The sequence below is a fragment of the Leptopilina boulardi genome, unplaced genomic scaffold, assembly GCF_019393585.1.
Source record: "Leptopilina boulardi isolate dan_hultmark-lab unplaced genomic scaffold, ZJU_Lbou_2.1 LbouV2_70, whole genome shotgun sequence".
NCBI classification, from domain to species: Eukaryota; Metazoa; Arthropoda; class Insecta; order Hymenoptera; family Figitidae; genus Leptopilina; species Leptopilina boulardi.
The window spans coordinates 1,688,491-1,709,803 of record NW_026138017.1 but is presented as its reverse complement, the minus strand read 5'-3'; the positions used below and the strand labels follow the sequence as shown (position 1 = coordinate 1,709,803).

Here is a 21,313-nt window from a genome sequence, read left to right as displayed (position 1 = left end):
AAAATTTATAGTTTGTTCCAATGTATATATGATTATTACAATTTATGGCAATTAAAATTTAGGGTTGTTATATACAATTTTATAGTGAATAAAATTTACGATTGCTTTTATTTCTTTTCTGTATGGTTAAAATTTATCATAAATTATTGTCAATTAAATGGTAATTACAAGTTTTTTTGTAATTAATATTAATTAATTAGGGCGGGAAAGAAAAAGGCGATATAAAAAATCTTATTATTGTACAATCGGAGAAATTTTTTTGAGAAAAATTAAATTTTTCAAATTAATAATTTTTTTTTTTTTCTATAAAAGTATAAATAAATAAATTAATATAATAAAAAAAATATTACATTTTCTGTCCATTATACAAAATTCAGTTTGCATTAAAAAAATGAAATTTTTGATTTTAAAAAAGATTTTCTCCTCAAAGGGACAAATGGTGTGTAAATTCATTTGATAATTTTCTTGAGTAAAGATTAGAGAAAATTCATAACACAGGTGTAATATTTTGCTAAAAAGTAAAGGTAGAGTTAAAAGTGTGACTTTTGCGTCTTGCTATATATATAAGTATATGTGTGTGTGCTTGACTGGGCGTGCTTTGGATGAAAGTCGGATGGTCTTTTTGAGTCGTTGTGCTTAAAAGCTCTCAACTCACGAGTCTCACCTCTCCTCTTTGTGTATCGCATACCTTTCATTTACGTGCACATGTTTATTCTGAGCATATACATAAATGGTAAAACGTCTTTAAAACCCCTTTTAGCGTGTCTCGTTTTATTGCATACACGATTATATTATTTTCTTTCCTCTCCTGAGAAACAAGTACTTACGCTATTTACCATTTTATACATGACAATTTTGCACTCTTTATTCTCATAATGAGTCTGTTATTTGAACGTGTTAAATGCTCGAAATTCAAATTTAATTATTCTTAAATGAATTTACATTCACTCTCTTTTATTTTTATTACTATGATAATTATAATTATAATAACAAGTTCCACTTGGAAAGATTCCCCGGAAAGTGCCCTCCCTGGAGGTTCTATTAGAATTCCGCCGGAACTTCCAACGTAATTCCGTCGGAATTCCAAAGAATTTCCAATGGGATTCCGACGGAGTTCCGACGGAATTAGGAATCTAAAAATTTTGAGAAAAAAAATTAATCGGAATTCCGTCGGAATCCCATTAGAAATTCTTTGGAACTCCGATGGAATTCCGACGGAATTACGTTGGAAGTTCCGGCGGAATTCTGATAGAACCTCTTTTTTTTATTACTATAATAATTATAATTATAATAACAATTCCCACTTGGAAAGATTCCCCGGAATGTGCTCCCTGGAGGTTCTATCAGAATTCCGCCGGAATCTCCAACGTAATTCCGTCGGAATTCCATTGGAGTTCCAAAGAATTTCCGATAGGATTCCCACGGAATTCCGATTAATTTTTTTTCTCAAAATTTTTAGATTCCTAATTCCGTCGGAACTCCGTCGGAATCCCATTGGAAATTCTTTGGAACTCCGATGGAATTCCGACGGAATTACGTTGGAGATTCCGGCGGAATTCTGATAGAACCTCCAGGGGGCACTTTCCGGGGAATCTTTTCAAATGGGTTATGATAATAAAAAAAATAATTATTGTAATAATAATAACAATTATAATTAAAAAAAAATGAAATTTAATTATTTTGATTTTTATAAAAATAATATTGATTTTAAACAATATTTTTTTTTTCTGTTTCAGATAAGGTGAGTTGGAGAAAAAAATTGACATATCCGTAAGTAATAATTTAATTATATTACATAAAATGAGAAAAAGATGAATTAATTTTCTTTTTTTTTCTTTTTTATTAATTCTATGATTTTTGAAAATAATTTTTAATTTAACAAAATTAAAAATTAAATAACATATTGACTATTCTTTTTTTTTCAATACTAAATTTAAAAATTGCATACGGAAAGAATTCAATTTTTCCCAATATATTTTAAATAACTAATTTAAATTAAGTGGCAGGAATGAAAAATTTATGAATATATTAAATTTGCGTGAATTAAGTGAACTAATCAATAAAGGTAATTAAATATTCATGCGATAAGTTTGAAAGAGTTAAAAAAGTTTTACTATAAATTATATGTTCGTTTACTTACATTAGAAAAGAAAAATTAAATTTCTTTTTTTTTTTTATTATTCACTTTATTATATATAATTAATAAATATTATGATACTTAATTTTTTTTAAATTTAAAATCCTATTCTCATTTTCAGAGTATGTTATAAATATTTTTAAATTACATTTGAAAAAAATTCATATTAAAATTTTCATTACTTTGAAATTAAAATTTTATCTCAATAAAAGTGAATTAAAATTTTCCTTTTTTTTGAGGGGGGGGAAAGATTTTTCAAATATGAAAAAAAAATTTTTACTTTGAATATTAAAATTTTTTTTTAATATTTGTGATTTGAAAAAAAAAAATTATGAAAAAAATAATGGATTTTGACGCAGTATTTGACGCAATATCTTGATTTAATGGTGCTTTGGAAATGACGTTAAACTAGAAGGAATATAACTGTAACCCCAACACAATTTTTATCCTAAACCCATAATATTCCCGTAAAATCGTAAACCTTTGCGCATCTCTCCATTTTCCATTCAAAACGTCTCTCGTAAAGATAACTTTTCCACGAACTAGTTTAAGATTGAAAGAGAAAATATATATATATATATATATATTCCTGGGGATTTCGAAAGGTTTCAGAGTACATCAAGTCAAACATGATAAAATCCATTCTTCGTTCATGTTCCCTTTTTCCATCATCAAATTCAATAAGTAATTTTTATTTGTATTTATTTAACTTTTATTTATTTATTTTTTTATTTTTAAAATTATAGTTGGATTTTTACTAATTTTATTTTAATTAAAAAATAATATCAAAGTTTTCCCTACACTTATAAAATTGAGGGAAAAAAAAATCCTGAGAAAATGAAGTAGATCTCTTTAAAATATTCTAGATTATTAAAAAAGAAAAAAAATGGGGGGGAAGGAGTTTTGAAGATTCTGGAAGCATTTAAAGCACTTTACCACTGTCTGGAGAGTTTCTCGAGAGTGGCGAATATTTTATAAGATTTCTAAAGTAATCTTGAATAAACTAGAAATACAATAACTGTAGCGAATCAATACACAGAATATATACTTTTGTTATTTACAGAAAATTTATCCCACTTTTACAAAATTAGCTTTCATACATTTTTATAAATATCCATCAATTTTCTTTTTTTGTCTCAATTATTGAACATCAAAAAATTATTTTTAATCGTTTTTAATAAAAGTGTGAATACATTCGTTGAGAATATAATTTTTAATTCAGATTTTTATTCACATAAAAGAAAATTTCATAGAAAAAAAATTCTCATTAAAGAAATTTAATTAAAATATTTTTTTATTTAATTTTTTTTTTTAATAAAAATAATATTTTTACAATGAAATATTTTGTTATTTAATTTTTTTTTAATAAAAATAATATTTTTACAATGAAATATTTTTTTACTTAATTTTTTTTTTTTTTTTTTTTTTATAAATAATTTACAATGAAATATTTTTTTACTCAATTCTTTTTTTTCATAAAAATAATATTTTACAATGAAATATTTAGTATTTTGACATTTAATGATTTATTCTTAAATTTTGAGAGTATTTTTATTTCAATATTTTGTCTAACGAGATTTAATGATGCTGTAATTTAAAAAAAAAATAGTAAAGAATGAAGACGTAATTATGTGATGTATTCTCTTAAAAGAGAATCAAAGAAAATCACTGCGTCTTTGTGGTATGGCAAAAGCCCAGCATCTTGCAGATGTTTCATCGAAAGATTCATCAAAATCTATTCTGTAATTACATCTATCCTTGTGCTTTCCCTAATGGTCCCATCACGCATAAATAATGCACGATAATCTTTCCGGAATGGCTCATAACATCCTCATTAAAATGGTCCTAATTACACCACTGATTATATACATCTATATATATATATATATATCTACACTCAAGTATAGTGCACCTACTTTTACCACAGACAAATCTAACAAGGCATTCATTTATTTTTTCTTTTTTAAAACTTACTCCAAAAATGAAGTACATATTTTCACACTCTTTTTTTTCTCTTTCATTTCTCTTTGTTTCTTGTTTTTAAAAATATAATTTTCTAAAAGAAAATTTTAAATTTAAAAAAAAAATTTTTTTTAATCTAATCTAATTTTTTCACGAACTTAACAAAATTATACACTGAAGAAATAAATTATTTAATTCAAATAATCGGTTACTTGAATTATTTGAATATTTATATAAAGTAAATAATTTATTTCCATCAAATAATTTTTATTTTGATCAAAATTATATATTTAAACCATTAATTTTTAAATTTTGAAACAAAATTTAATTGACTAAAAAATTATTTGGTTCAAGGAAATATTTATTTTAATAATAATGATTATTTGAAACAAATAAATTTTTTTTTCTCAGTTTGACTATATATATATTTTATTAAAAATTAACGGATTCCCATTTATTTGGCGAATTTTTTATAATTTCGAAATATATTTTTTTTTATTTATTGGATTATTGAAGAAAATTTCTTTTTTAAAACGAAACAAATTTAAATTGTAATTATTATAGTTTAATTAAAAATCGATAGATTCCATTGAAATTTGTGAATATTGAATTTTCACTTAAACTGTAAACTTGGGCCAAGTTTGTTATACCTATGTTATTATATATTCATACACCTGGTGCAATTAACAGGGTTGATATAACATTAGGCAAATGAAATCATGATTCTGTTATTCCTTATCTTATTTATTATTATTCTGAGAATGTTTCAGCTGTCTAATTGGAATTACAAATTATTTCTAGAAAATAATTTTGTTTTCAAAGATAATAAAATTACTCACTATAAATGTTAATTAGTATTTTTAAACTATTCATATTTTTTTTTACTTGTATACAATGAAAAAATAAAATTTATTTATTTTACTGTTACTGTTATTGTTACTGTTACTGTTACTGTTACTGTTACTGTTACTGTTACTGTTACTGTTACTGTTACTGTTACTGTTACTGTTACTGTTACTGTTACTGTTACTGTTACTGTTACTGTTACTGTTACTGTTACTGTTACTGTTACTGTTACTGTTACTGTTACTGTTACTGTTACTGTTACTGTTACTGTTACTGTTACTGTTACTGTTACTGTTACTGTTACTGTTACTGTTACTGTTACTGTTACTGTTACTGTTACTGTTACTGTTACTGTTGAGACAAAAATTATATAAGTCATGGAGAAAGTTGTTTTTGTAAAAACTAACTACTGTTATTAAAATTATTTACAAAAAAAAATCAAGAAAATTGAGTCTGACTGTAACTGTCTTTTACTACTGATAATAAAATTTCAAGACCTTAGAAATGTTCTGTCTAAGTATGAAAACTCACTGTTGATACTAAAATTTCAAGAATTAGGTAGTTTTGTCTGACTGCAATAACACGTCCTTTACTACTGAATCTAGAAAAGTGGGGGAGGAGGGATAAAGCTAAAAATATGAGTTATATTACTAATGTTTAAAAAAATTTAATTAATTCAATTATTTATTAATTTTTTTTTAATTTTAATTAATTTATTTATTTAATTATTTATCAGCTAGTAGGTAGTATTTGCTATTTGTTAAAACAGGTATTTTTTGTTTTTTATAATATTCTATATTTATTTTTTTTTTTTTTTATAAATAATATATATATTTTTACAGTAATAATCAATTAAGAGTTTGCATAAAATTGTTTGTTTTTCTGTATTTTTAAAAATTATTTTCTCTCTTTTTTTTTTTGATCATTGATGAAAAAAAAAATACCAACTCGGCTATTGATTACATGGCGAAGAGTTGAGAAAAATAATTGAGCTTCGACCTTTTTGCTTTGTTAGTTTGATGCTTGAAAAACAATGCGATTGAATTTGACAATGGCGAATGCCATTTCTTTTTAGCACCATTCAACAATACAAGGCTTCCTTTACGATTATTCTCGTAATAAAACAACTGCTCGTTATTTTTTAAAATCCACCAACTACATATATAGAGCATTATTATTATTATTATTATTATTATTTTTTAAAATAATAATAGGATTTCTCGTTGCATTAAATACTCGCGGATTTAGGAATTAAATCGTTTGACTATTAAAAAAAAAGAGACAATTTTTTTTTTCCTCTTGAATTATATTACAAATATTATTTTTATGGTATTAATTGATTAATTATTAAATTATTAATTACTATCTCACCAAGAAAAAATTTGGTAGTAGAAAGTAAAAAAATTAGAAAAAAATTTTTAAATTTGTAAATGAAAATACGCAATTGATTGAAAAAATAGAAATTTGAACACAATTCGCGAGAAACTAGTCCATGTATGGAGAGAATAAAGATGTCGAGGACTCTCGTTATCGAGAGAGCCATGAAGGAAATGGAAAGTTAAACAAGAATCTACGCTTGGCATATACGATGATAGACAAAAAAGATAGTTCTATATTGATAGATGATAATAGTTTTCTTATCTATTCATTGTGGCCTAGAAATGCTGGATATTCGAAAGTTAGGTTTGCAAAATCTAAAAAGAGACAGAGAAATAAATTTTGGTAAATTTAACAGAAAAAAAAAAAAATTTTCATTTGATTCAAATAATCGACTATCAAATAAATATATTTTAATATTAAACTCAAATAATTATTTATTTAAATAATATAAATTCCATTCGATTATTTGTAATTTGTTTATTACTATAAATAAATAAATAATTTGTTAATAATAATTTCTGTATTTGAAAAAATACATTTAATTTAGTACTTAAATAATAATTATTATATTTGTTAAAAAATAATTATTGTATTTGATACAAAATAATAATAATTATATTTATATATAATATATAATTATTATATTTGATAAAAAATTAATATTATATATTTGATAGAAATTATAATTTTATTATATTTGGGAAATAATAATTATTAAATTTGATAAAAAATAAACATAAATTTTTTTTTAGAATCAATTTATTTATTTGAATCAAATAAATTTTTTTTATGCTGAAATCTCTCCATTCAACATTAATGTGTTAAATTTTCTAAGATGGGATTCGATAATAATTACTATAATGTTCAGCCGCAACGATCGTCTTATTATCGAACATGTCGTCGCACACTGTAAGGAGTAAAAACGATAATGAGCATGTGAATGAATGCCAAGATCGCAATGAAAGCCCAATAACTTCATTTACGATCATTTAATATAACAATTTTGATTAAAAATAATTTGTATTTATTTATTTTTTACATATTTTTAATTAATTTATTAATTCATTTTTTTTATTTAATTTCTTTTTTAAATCCTGAAAAATTCTGAATAATTTTTCTAAAATTTAGAATTTTTTTTGCAATATTTTTTTTCATTTCATTTTGGCAAAATTAATTAAAAAAAAAAATTTACGAAGAATACTGGAAAGATTAGCCCATGCAAAATGCAAAATGAACTTTTTATAAATAAATAATATAAAACGTTATTATAAAATTTATATAAAAAATTAGAGTAATAATTATCAAATAGTAAAAAAAAATTTGTTTTATTTTTTTTACTTTTATATAAACATTTATTTACCACTGGATGTAATTTTTTTTCAACAAAAAAAAAAAAAAAGATTTGTTTTCTACGAAATGCAAATCAGTTTTTTTTTATTCAAGGCGTGTATATAAAAATTGTGAAAATCACAATATGATTAATCGCAGACGGAAACAGGAGTAAAACGAGAAAAAAGAGTATAAAAAAAAGCAGGGCTTATTTCCCTCTTTTTTAAATCTCTGTTATTTATTTTTTTTTTTTCTTTTTTTCCCTCATCTATTTTTTTTCTCGTCAGTTTTCCAGTTTTAATTACCAGTCCTGACAGAAAGATAAAGTGTTAAGACATGCCATTTCAGTGAAAGTGTGATGCAAAAGTTGATTATATAAAAATAAAAAATAATTATATAATAGTTAATCTAGAATATAGAAGAGAAATATAGTAAAATAGCAAAAATTTCAAAAAAAAAAATTGATAACATACAAAAAATATATTTTTGATCAAAAATACAATTTCGAAAAAATGTATAAAATATTAAAGAGTATTACAAAAAAAAACGGAGATTGAAAAGTGAACAAGATCGAATCAGTAAAAGGTGTTAAAGAATGAAAGAAAGAAAGCGAGCAAAAGAAGTAAGAAGATATATATATATATTATATTGTGAAAAAGAATTTGAAAAGAAAGGAGAAAGAGTCAATGTACCCTACTGCTTTTAGACTGCAATGATGATCGGCTGGATGTCCCGACAAAAGTCCAACCCCTACCAACACAACAATATAAATGTCAGTTTCACGAATTAGAAATCGACCCAACTTTTATTTATCTATAACACTTGATGAATTACATCATTTTTTTTACTAAAATTAGATTTTTTATACTAAATATATTTTTTTTATAACAATAGTAAATATTTTTTTTAATAGTAAATATTTTTTGCAACAGTAGTAAATATATTTTTTTACAACAATATTATTATTTTTTTTTGTCATAAAAAGATGCAAATAATTTTTGTACATAAAAATATTAGAATTGAGTTTTATAATTATTCATAAAGAGTTTTTTTTGGCAAAAACAGTAAACTCTTGATAATTATTTTTGTGTTTAGTCTTATTATCAAGAATTTACTAAATTTTTTGTTGAATTTAATTTTTCAATTATTTGTCAATTAAATTTGTTTAAATTAAAAATTTTTGAAAAATTTTGTAAATTAAAAATAGATTTTTTTTGATACGAAAACAAATGAACTGTCAAATATTTTGGAAGACGCAGTGGACCCTCGATAAATGTCCCTTTAGTAACTATCAAGATATATCGAGGGTTCACTGATTTGAATATATACATTCCAAAATAGAAGTAAATTGTAAGTAAAATTGAACTAAGTTTTGAAGAAATAAAAACATACACTAGAACTTGAGTTATTGAGACACATATTCGAACCGTCTCAATAATCGAGGTTCCAGTGTAACAAATTTTTTTAAATTAATTTTTATTTTTTTTTCGATTAAAATTTAGAATAATAGAAGGGAAATTTGAAAAATTGTAAGTAAAATTGAACTAAGTTTTGAAGAAATAAAAAAATACACTAGAACTTGAGTTATTGAGACACATATTCGAACCGTCTCAATAATCGAGGTTCCAGTGTAACAAATTTTTTTAAATTAATTTTTATTTTTTTTGATTAAAATTTAGAATAATAGAAGGGAAATTTGAAAAATTGTAAGTAAAATTGAACTAAGTTTGGAAGAAATAAAAAAATACACTAGAACTTGTGTTATTGAGATACATATTCGAACCGTCTCAATAATCAAGGTTCCAGTGTAACAAATTTTTTAATTAATTTTTATTTCTTTTTTTTCGATTAAAATTCAGAATAATGGAAGGGAAATTTGAAAAATTGTAAGTAAAATTGAATTAAGTTTTGAAGAAATAAAAAAATACACTAGAACTTGTGTTATTGAGACACATATTCGAACCGTCTCAATAATCAAGGTTCCACTGTGAAAAATTTTTTTAAATAATTTTTATTTTTTTTTTTTCGATTAAAATTCAGAATAATGGAAGGGAAATTTGAAATATTGTAAGTAAAATTGAACTAAGTTTTGAAGAAATAAAAAAATACACTAGAACTTGTGTTATTGAGATACATATTCGAACCGTCTCAATAATCAAGGTTCCAGTGTAACAAATTTTTTTAATTAATTTTTATTTCTTTTTTTCGATTAAAATTTCAGAATAATGGAAGGGAAATTTGAAATGCCTCGAATTTTATTTGTAACGATTTGAAGATAGTTAATCTATGAGATTTGAAAGGGTAATTCGAAGCACTATATACATGGTAAAGGAGGGGGGGAGGGAGCGGGTTTATATGTAGGTTAAAAAGTAATATTAGATTTTCGAGGGTCCTTCACGTCGACTGCGGGATGCCAAGCTCGACAGAGATGGCTGAGATATGAACCGCAACCGTTCGCCACCATATTCAATGAATCCCCACCACAATTCCATTTTGTCGTTGTTCTCGCGCTTCAAAAATCTTCTTGCTCCTTGAGGGCAAACCCTCTTGAAAAAACGCCTTCATCCGCCTGTTTACAATAGACGAGAATACCTCACGGTCACGTAGATCTGGGTCGTCGATTTTAATCGGCTTGTGGAAGAGAGAAAGAGAGAGATAGATAGAGATAGAGTGAACATTCAGCATTTCCTCAATAATTTTTTTTTTTCGCCGCGATAAAAAATCAACTTTTATATTCCAAATTTTTTTACGTGTGACCCCAGGAAGAAGGGCAAAAATTATTTTCTCCAAAATTTTTTTTTATTCAAATTTTTTTTGGAAAAAATTCAAATTTTTGAAATTGGAATATTTTTTTAAACAAATTAAATTGTTTATCGTTTGGTATATATGTTTGGGGGACATACATAGAGGCCCCCCTAAAAAATATGTGAGGTTTTCTACCCCCCTAGATTTTTTAATCAAGTTATTTTTGGAAAAAATTCAAATTTTTGAAATTAAAATATTTTTTTAAACAAATTAAATTGTTTATCATTTGGTATAAATGTTTCGGGGACATACATAGAGGCCCCCTAAAAAATATGTGATGTTTTTTACCCCCCTAGATTTTTTTTATTCCCTTTTAAAAAAAAAGAAATCAAATTTTTGATATTAAATATTGAGTGCTGAATATTTATTTAAACAAATTAAATTGTTTATCGTTTGGCATATTTGTTTGGGGGACATACATAGAGGCCCCCCAAAAAATATGTGAGGCTTTCTACCCCCCTAGATTTTTTCAATCAAGTTTTTTGGAAAAAATTCAAATTTTTATGATTGGAATATTTATTTAAACAAATTAAATTGTTTAGCGTTTGGCATATTTGTTTGGGGGACATACATAGAGGCCTCCCAAAAAATATGTGAGGTTTTCTACCCCCCCCTAGATTTTTTTCAATCAAGTTTTTTTTTTTGGAAAAAATTCCAATTTTTGGAATTAAATATTCGGTGTGCTAAATATTTTTTGAAATAAATTAAATTGTTTATCGTTTAAAATATATTTGAGAACATATGTAGAGGTACCCGGAAAAAATATGGACGGTTTCTACCACCCCTAGATTTTTTTTTTAATTTCAAATTGTTTATTAAATTTTTTTTTGTATTTATAATTTTTCTCAAAATATATTATTCAAAAGAAAATAATCGAAATAGTAAAAATAGAAATAAATTAAAAGTATATCTTTTGTTCTTGAACAAATATCGTTTTTAAATTCAAATATGAAATATAATATACATATTTCATATATACAAATATGAGGGAAAAAAAAATTATTATGACATGACATGAAACTGTTGTTATATTAAAAATAAAATGATTTTACGATAATCGAACCAAAAAAAGGTAAAATTTGAGATAGGGAATTTTTTTTTTTTTTTTTTATTTATTTTAAATCGAAAGCAATTTTTATTTAAACGAGCTCAAGTCTTGCAAAATGCTCGTTTAAGCCTCAAGGGGTAAACGAAAAAGGGATAAATTTTAGTTTTTGGGGGTTTAATTTGGTGAGAATAACCAACCTATAAATAATTCCCTTTTCATCCCAACTTCATTAATAGTTTGTGAAACAACTCTATTAGTTTCATCCCTCCTCTTTTTCTCCCTCTCTCTCTTTCTCTCTTTCTCTTTTTATCTCTAATTATATTGAAGAGTGAACTGACACTTTGATCAAAGAGAGAAAACTATCATTTTCTAAATAAGTTCTTATCTTTCAACAAACAAAGTATAAGTAATAAGAATTTAGGGATATAAGTTTTTCTTATTATCATCCTAATATATATTTATACAAGAATATTTTTATCGATTACGGTTTTGGTATAATAAAATTTATTTGTATAAAATAATAATTTTTTTTTTTTATAAATTTAAATAAAAATTATTTTGTTCAAGTAAATATATTTAAATAATAATTAATAAAATTAATAAATAATTAATAATTTAAATATTTATTTAAATTAAATAAATTTTTTTTTATTTAACTTATAAAGAGAATAATGCAATGATTTAATATCCGAGCGTATAGTCATTGGAATTTAAGTAGAAAAGTTTTTAGCGTTAGCTATTAAAACGAATATAATAAAAAAAAAATCGATAAAATCATATTCGAATGATTGATAATAATTGTTCTATATATATATTATTAATTTCCGTCAGTTGGAAAAATTTAACCGGATATTTGATGCAATTATTTATTTTGACACTCGAAAAGATGAGCGCAGCACATATTGCTTATATAAATCAATAAAAGTTTTCAAAAAGATGTTTTTTCCCAACATCTGTGGAAAAACATTTAACAAAATTATATTTTATCTAAATTTCTGTTACGAAAACGACTGTTTTTAATTTTTTTTTTTTTTTTTTTCATAAATAATTTCATGTATTTCCTAATGACTTTGTAAATGACAAAAAAAAAATAGTAATGGTCCATATCGAATGAATTAACATTTTAGTTAAGACTTCCGAGATTTTATTGATTTTCTTTATTATTCTGGGAAACAAATCTAAACTGGAATTGAGATTGATCGAATGCACTTCTACGAACTACATTGATATTAATGACAGTTTACCGGAAAACATTTGGTTTTCCATTTGTACCAATGAATAAATTTAAGAGAAAAAGGGAAATCACAAAAAAAAAAAAAAATTTACCTTAAAACGTTGAGAATATAAAAAAAGAAACCTATCAAATTTAATAATAAAAGGATAAATAGAAATTATTAAATAATAATACCAATTTTTGTAATAAAAATAATATTTTCAAATCTTAAATTCCAAAAAAATAAAAAAAATTGTGGAAATTAATCAAAGAAACAATGTTTCATCGAATGAAAAAAAAGAAATTGAAGTACAAAAATCAAAAAATAAAAATGAAATAAACATTGAACTAAAAAATTGAATAAAAACAGAATTTAAAAATATACAGCAGAAAAATTGGAACGAAAATTGATGGAAAAATAAAAATTCAAGTAAAAATTGTTATATAAAGGTCGCAAGTAAAAAAAAAAAAAATGAATTGAGATCAAAAAATTGAAGTAAAAATTTCGTATATAGTTTCTCAAGTGCAAAAAAGTAAAAGTAAATGAAAAAAAAAATTTTTTTAATTAAAAAATATCCTCGAAAATGTAATTAAAAAAATGTAATTTGTAAAAAAAAAAATAAAAATTCCCCTTCAACAAATAATTCAAAAAAAAAATAAATAAATAAATAAAATTTTTACATTTTTACTCGTCTATATAAATGTAAATTAAATGAAAAATTTCCAAGTTGTTTCATTAAGGTAATAAAAAAGTAAGCTTTTGAAATCAATAAATAAATAATTGCCGCACAAATAAAAATTTTGTTTGAATAGAACACGAACGAAAAATCACAAATTCTCTTAATTTGACACAAGAGTGAATTTCAGTGAAGTATATTTCCAGGTGTCAATCACTGGCTTCCAGTGCAATAAAGTAATGTTATAAAGAAGAAAAAGGAGGTAAATAGATGAAAAAAAAAACAAGATAACGAAAAAAAGACGAAGTAAAAAAAAAAAAAATGAAGAAGGTAGAGAAGACTGTTGTGTAAAGCACATGTGTGTGTGTGTTGGAATGAGGAGCGAAAAAGAGAGAGAGAGAGAGAGAGAGAGAGAAAATAAAAAAAGAGAAAGAAACAGTGAAAGAAAAAGAGAGAAGGAAATAATAAGTAGGATATAGAAAATGGGATAGAGCTCGACGAATGAGAGAGAGAGAAAGAGAGAGAAATATATATACATATATATAGAGAGAGATATATAGAAGAGGATGTGTGGAGAGGAGAGCAAAAGAGGAGTACAATATGGGTCAGTTATCGATTGCTCCTTGGTCTGTAACGCTTACTATACAACTCTGCCGTTTCTATCTTGTTATCTTAAAGATACCGCGTTGCAAACATCACCCGCCCACGACATCAAATGCACACCTCGAAACGTGTGCTTTATACGTATGCATATATACCACTCTATATATATACACACAAAATATCCTATAACCCGAGGAAAAAACTTTATTTGATTTAACAAAACAGTTTAATTAATCTACTTTGATACAAAATAGAAAAAAAAACTTTTTGCTAAAAAAACTCAATTTGTTTTTTTAACAAAAAAAAAAAAAGAACCACCAAACTTTTACTACAGTTAATTGGAAGAAAAAAACTTCAACTCTGTAACTTTAAAAAACTAGTGCGATAGTAAAATAACATTTTTTTTTTTTTTTTTTTTTAACGAATATTGATTTCCATTTACTACTGAAAGTAAAATTATGTGAATTTTCATATTTTTTTCGTCACTGGCGGTAAATTTTATAACAAGAAAAAATTTCCGTTTCTTTACTTGATAAAAAAGACATAAAATATCTACAAATGGAAAATAAGAATTTAAAACATTTTTGTCTGACTGAAAACTTTCCTTTACTACTAAAAGTAAAATTATGAGAATTTTCCTATTTTTATAGCACTTGCGGGAAATTAATTTTACTACAAAAAAATTCGCTTTTTTCACTATATACGAATAATATACCAAAATTAATAGATGCGGAAAATAAGAATTTGAAGCTTCCGTCTGACTGAAAACCGTCTTTTACTACTGAATGTAAAATATGAATTTTTCTATTATTATCACTGACGATAAATTAATTTTACAAGAAAAAATTTCGGTCTTTTTTTACTGTATACTAAAAAAACAAAAATGAAAATTAGAAATAAAAAATAACAAAAATTGCCTGACTAAAACTGTATTTTACTACTGAAAGTACAATTATATGAATTTTCCGTTTTTTTTTTTACTATTGACGGTAAATTTATTTTACATTAAAAAATTACTGTCTTTTTTTACTGTATACTAAAAAACTAAAATGAAAATGATAAATAAAAAAATAACAAGAATTGTCTGACTAAAACTGTATTTTACTACTGAAAGTAAAATTATATGAATTTTTCTATTTTTATATCACTTGCGGTAAATTAATTTTACAAAAAAAAAATTTTTTTTTTGCTTTATCCACTATTTACGAAAAATATACCAAAATTACTACATTCAAAAAATAAGAATTTAAATAGCTTCCGTCTGACTGATAACTGTCTTTTACTACTGAAAGTAAAATATGAATTTTCCCATTTTTATCACTGACGGTAAATTAATTTTACAACAAAAAAAATTATTTTATTAATTTAATTAAATAATTAATTTAAAAAAAATTTTGTATTCTAAGAATAAAATGCTTTGTTTATATTCTTATAAATAGAGGCCACAAAAGATTATAATGTTAAATTTAGAATATCTTTCATTTATATATAGTGTCACCACTATTAAATGTATACGTGTATATATATATATATATATATATATATATATTTAAAGCAGATTCATTGAGTATCCCTATCTTATTTACAAATCTGCCCTCGGACAATCTCTTATCTCATATCACTCATTTGCATTTTCTTAATAATCTGATTGCAATTTTTTTATTTATTTATTTCATTAATAATTAATTAATTATTCATTTATTGCATTAATAATTAATTATTTTCTCGAGAGATTTTTGAAAAATGAAAACTTTTATTAAAAGTATAAAAATTTTGAAAATAATTAAATATAAATGTGACTGGCAAGTGTTTTTGTTTTTCTATTTAAAAAATAAATTTTTTTTTGGGGGAGGGGGCTTTTAAATGATAAAAAAAAGGTGAAGAGTAATGTTTACTCTCTGTGTTAAATAAAAGAAGTGAAGACGAAAGAGTACGATACGATTCTAAAGTTTCGGATTTGACTCGACTCGTGTTGGTGATTAATACACTTTTCTTGCTTACTATCGCGATTCAATACTATAGTGTTGTCCTAAATTCTTTCTCTCTTCCTCTCCTCTCTCTCTCTCTCTCTCTCTCTCTCTCTCTCTCTCTCTCTCTTTTTTCCACCTAGAGAGGCAACTTGTAAAACAAAAGTCTTTGATTTTCGAAGGACCAAGAGCTTCCAGTTTTGTCTAAGAAACGACTAGATTTACGAGAAATAGAAAGAGAGAGAGAGAAAATCTTTTTTACTTTCATTCTAATTCAACAATTTCTTGCTGAAAATAACTTTATCAGTGACATAAACTTTTTTTCAACAAAAAATAATCTAAACTTTTTTATATACAAAAATGGTATACTTTATAATTAAAAAAGTAAAAGTAAAAAATTTAAAAGTTTAAAAATTAAAAGTAATTTAAAAATTATTTGTAAAAAATGAAAAATGTAAAAATAATTATTCGGAAAAAAAATATTGAAAAATACATTATATTTATACGTAACTGAATATAAAAATAATAAATTACAAAAAAAATTATTTTGATCGTAAATAATTTATAATTGCAAATTAATCAATATTATAATGAGCATTTGTTAAATATAAATTAATTCTTCTTCAATTCGTTTATTAAATACACAAATATGTATATATATATATATATATATATATATATATATTTATATATGTGAATATATTTCAATTTGCAATTTAAAATATACAACAAATAAATTTGAGTAAATATAAAATTGATAAATAATTAATATATGATTGTGTTTCATTTTGAAATTATTATTATCAAATTGTAGGAAAAAAAATTTTTTTCGATAAAAACATATTTCCTTGTTTTTAAAAGTTAAAACACGACGCAGCATTAGAGGGAACATAAAATATCGGTGAAAAAAGGTAATGTTTACGTGATAATATTCATGGAATGATGACTTTTTTATTCTCGTAAGAAAACATCTTTATGTTCCCTTTACGCTTTTTTAAAATATCATATAAAGCATATTACTATTTTTTTTATGAAACACTATATGCATTTTATTTTCTGATTTCATTCAAACGCAATGTAATTTTTTTAGTTCCACTCATTAGTAATTTTTTTTTTTTTTTTTAATTGGTAGTAAATTTTTTTTAACTTGTAATTTTTTTTACTATTATTATTTTCCTGTTTTGTTTCATAAATTTTTTTGTAATACACTTAGAAAAAAATTTATTTGATACTATCAAATTTTGGTTGTATTAAAAGTTTATTTGTCTCAATCAAATTCTTATTTTATTCGAAAAATTTATTGAAATCAAACGTTTATTTAGTTGAAATAAATATTTATTTTAATCAAATAAATTTTGATTTGAAATAACCAAAAAAATTTATTAATACATACGATATATTTGGTTCAAGAAAAACTATTTCTGTGATAAGAAATTTTTTTTTCAAATAGAATTTAATCTTTTACAGGCTCAAGGATTGAAAGGAGGTTGGTTCCCTTACTGAAAACGGTGAGTCTATTTTTTCCCTCACGAAAAAAAAAAATATAATTTAAGTATTGAATAAGAAAATTATTTCAAATTCAAAAATATCATTCTATTTTTTGTAAATAAAATCAAATTGGAAACAAACTAAGAATTTTCAAATCACATTTTTTTTTCTAAATAATAAGGTGCGGATATTAAGTTGGAAATTTTAGTAGAAAAAAAAAAATGAAAAAAAAAGAAAAAAAAATACTGATAGAAAAAAGAATGACAATCCCTAGGGGGACAAATTGCGCCAGTTATTCAAAGAACACATATATATTTTCTAGGGTGGAAATATCATTTCTCATAAGTTTCGAAGGAATTCTTTATGATGAAATATTCTCTAGAGAGATTTTTACCAGAGAGAAAATTCACATGCCCGAGAAGTGTTCCTGCATTACAAAAATATATAATTTCTTTGAATCAAAAACATTTCACAATTTTATAAAACGCGGGAAGGAATTAAAAGAATACATTGAAAAAAAATATATATTCTCAATATAAGAGGATTCAACTCATATTTTTAAGTAAATTTTTCTGTGTCACATTTTTTTCTTTGTTATTTTGCTCCACATTATTTTTTATCAGTTTTATGCATTTTTATTTTTACCAATTTATTAATTACGAGATTAATGAATAAATTATGAATTTATTAATTTATTAATTTATTAATTTATTAATTTATTAATTTATTAATTTATTAATTTATTTATTTATTTGTTAATTTTTTTATTAATTTATTTATTAATTTATTTATTAATTTATTTATTATATTCTAACTGTGAGAATAAAATGTGTAGCCTATATACTCTTCAATAGGAGGCAAAATTATATTCTTAAATTTAGAATATAATTTTTTGATTGAAAAAAATTCTCTCAATTTAAGAGGATTATTATGATAATAGAAATTATTTTTCTACCAAAAATAAGAAGATTTCTTTATAATTCAGAATATATTTCTTCAGTGTACTTAAATTGATTAACAGAAAATTGGGAGGAAAAAAACAATTAAGAATGTGAGAAAGCAATATTTTATCTCGAAAGTTGAGTTGAGAATATATATATATATATAATATGCGATATACATGACTTGAATAAATGTAACCGAGCCAAAAAGTGCTTTGCACGCAAATGTTTCAAATTTCTTTACAGCTCTCTGCATTACTCTGCAAGGTTATATTTCAAGGACATTTGTTTCATAACATAAAAAAATTTTTTAACAACAAAAAAAAATTTTTTTTTTTCTCACACGCAAATTTTGATATAATATATTATGATAATAATAAATTATAAATAATTTGACAACTTTATTTTTTATTACCTTTGCCAATGGAGTAAATTTGAAACACTCAAATTTCTTTTTCTCTTTTTTTTTTGTTAAAATATGTTATTATATATTACTTTTTAATTCTTGTTCGCAATTACGTTTATTGCAAAGTAATTAAATTTTTTTTATCTTTATTGTTTAAAAATTAAAAAAAAATCGATTGACGTTAATATTATTTATTTAATTTTTAATTAACTAATTAAAAAATAGAATAATTAATTCATAATTTAATTATTAATAAGTTAACCACTCAATTATTGTTAATTAAGTATAATTGTAATTGAGTATGTTGTTAATTAAGAAATTTTAATTAATTAGTTTTTTTAATTTTAGATTAGCCAATTATTCAATTGTTAATAAAGTAGTTATTTATTTGTTAATTAGTTAACCGCTCAATTGTTAATTAATTATTCAATTACTTTCTCCGTAGAGCAAGTATTGTTAATTATTAATTATTCAATTGTTAATTAAATAATTCCCAGAGAAAGTATTGTTAATTAAATAATTCCCAGAGAAAGTATTGTTAATTAATTAATAATTAAATTGTTAATTAAATAATTATTTCATTTGACGATTAATTAAATATTCAATTGTTTCCTCCTCCGTAAAAAAACTAATGTTAATTAATTAATTATTAATTAGGAAATTATTTTATTGTTAATTAATTATTAATTTTTCAATTATTAATTAATTATTCATTTATGTGATACCTAGAGAAAGTATTGTTAACTAATTAATTATTTATTTGTTAACTAATTATTCAAATGTTAATTAATTAATTGCTTAATTGTTAATAAATTTATCTCAATTTTTCATTAGTTATTTATTTATTTAATAATTATTTAATTGTTAATTCATTAATTGATTATTAGTCAGTTATTAATTAATTAAAAAAACAAAATTTATTTATAATTAATAATTAATGTGGTGTTAATTAATGAATTACGGAAAGTTGTTTTTTTTTTTTTTGTATAAATGAACATAAGAGTCTTAAAGACAAAAGTATTAAGCTTATATGAAAATAGTGGCAAGGGAAGTGTGTATTGTATAGTAAAAGTGTGTCGGCGAGGGTGAGAAACATTTGTACGATTTTGTCGCACTCGATCTAGCATCCGCAAACGAGAGTAAAGTGCCTTCTCTTTCTCTCTCTCTCTCTCACTCTTTATGTCTGCAATTCTTTTCATTCTTGTATAAAACTGACTTTTCCGTTTATTTTTATAGCGCCAGACATTTTCCTTCTGTACAATAGGCATATTCGTACAAAACAACAAATTCTCCCCTCGTATATAAATTTCAAAATATAAGGGGATGTTCCTCTCTTCTTTTTCTTCTCGTATCCCTTATATATATATATATTTTGTTTTCATAAAACAGGTGAATTTATTTTATGTATTGAATTTTAGTTGCGAGGGGAAAAAAAAGTTAAACGCAGTAAATTGGCTATTTTACTTTTTTTTATATTATAATATAATTGTATTTACAATTATATTATAATTATATGTATAAATTATAAAAATTATAATTTTAATTAATTAATATTATTATAAAAATTATAATTTTAATTATTAAATATTTTAAAAATAATAATTTTAATTATTAAATATTATTATAAAAATTATAATTTTAATTATTAATTATTATTATAAAAATTATTAAAATTTCTTTAATAAATTTTTTAATTAATTATTTTGTTTTAATAGTTAATTTTTTATAAATTATTTTTGAAATTTTTTTCTTTACTAATATTTATTTTCTATTTCATCTTCCATTGTTTTTAAATCATTAATTTGTCTCTTTTATTATTCGTTTATTTTTTTGTTTAATTATTTTTTTTTATTGTCCTCATTATATAAATATAAATATAATCATTTTCATCTCACTTCTCTTTTTGCGTTTACTCTTGGATTGTCTCTTGAGTTTTTTTTTTTTTTTTCTCTCTTGAAAAAAAAAATATCGCCTTTGAGTCTCATTTGTTAATTAGGAAAAATTAATTAAAAGAGAAATATAGTAAAAAAACCAATTAGGAATAACAATTTCATTTTAATAAATTTCATTTTCATTTAAAAAAAAAAAAATTATTTATTGGAATTAGATTTTGCCTCTCGACGGTCTCATTAATAGAAATTTTTTTTTTTTTTATAAGTTTCATCTAAATTTTGCGAGAGAAATATTTAAAGTCTCTTAGGGTCCGTAAGAAACTCAATTCTAATTATCAAGAGATTTGAAAACCGAGATTACAAAGTTCTTTCTCTTTTTTTTTTAGATATAACCAGGACAATATATATTTTTTTTTACTCATTTAAAGATTGTTATAAAGAAAAAATAGTTTGAAAAAACAATTTTTTTTTTTAAATAGAGGAAAATGCTTTATTTGACAATTTTTCATTCATCTTCATTTTAATATATAGAACACGATATACTTTATAATTAATTATTGATTATTTGAATTATCAATTTTCGATATTTAATATAGTAAGAAATGAAGGCAAAGAGATG

The 21,313-nt window shown here is 23.0% G+C and overlaps 2 protein-coding genes across 6 annotated transcripts in view; one reads left to right on the top strand and one right to left on the bottom strand.

The window, feature by feature from the left end:
* The window catches only part of LOC127290500 (potassium/sodium hyperpolarization-activated cyclic nucleotide-gated channel 2), a 167,652-nt gene that overhangs the window by 116,744 nt on the left and 29,595 nt on the right, over positions 1–21,313 (bottom strand). The window lies entirely within an intron of this gene.
* Positions 17,433–21,313, top strand: part of LOC127290510 (retinal homeobox protein Rx2-like) — a 390,969-nt gene continuing 387,088 nt past the window's right edge. The window contains exon 1 of the mRNA XM_051319130.1: positions 17,433–17,475. The gene's annotated coding sequence lies outside the window, so the exon portion shown is untranslated. The remainder of the gene's footprint in view (positions 17,476–21,313) is intronic.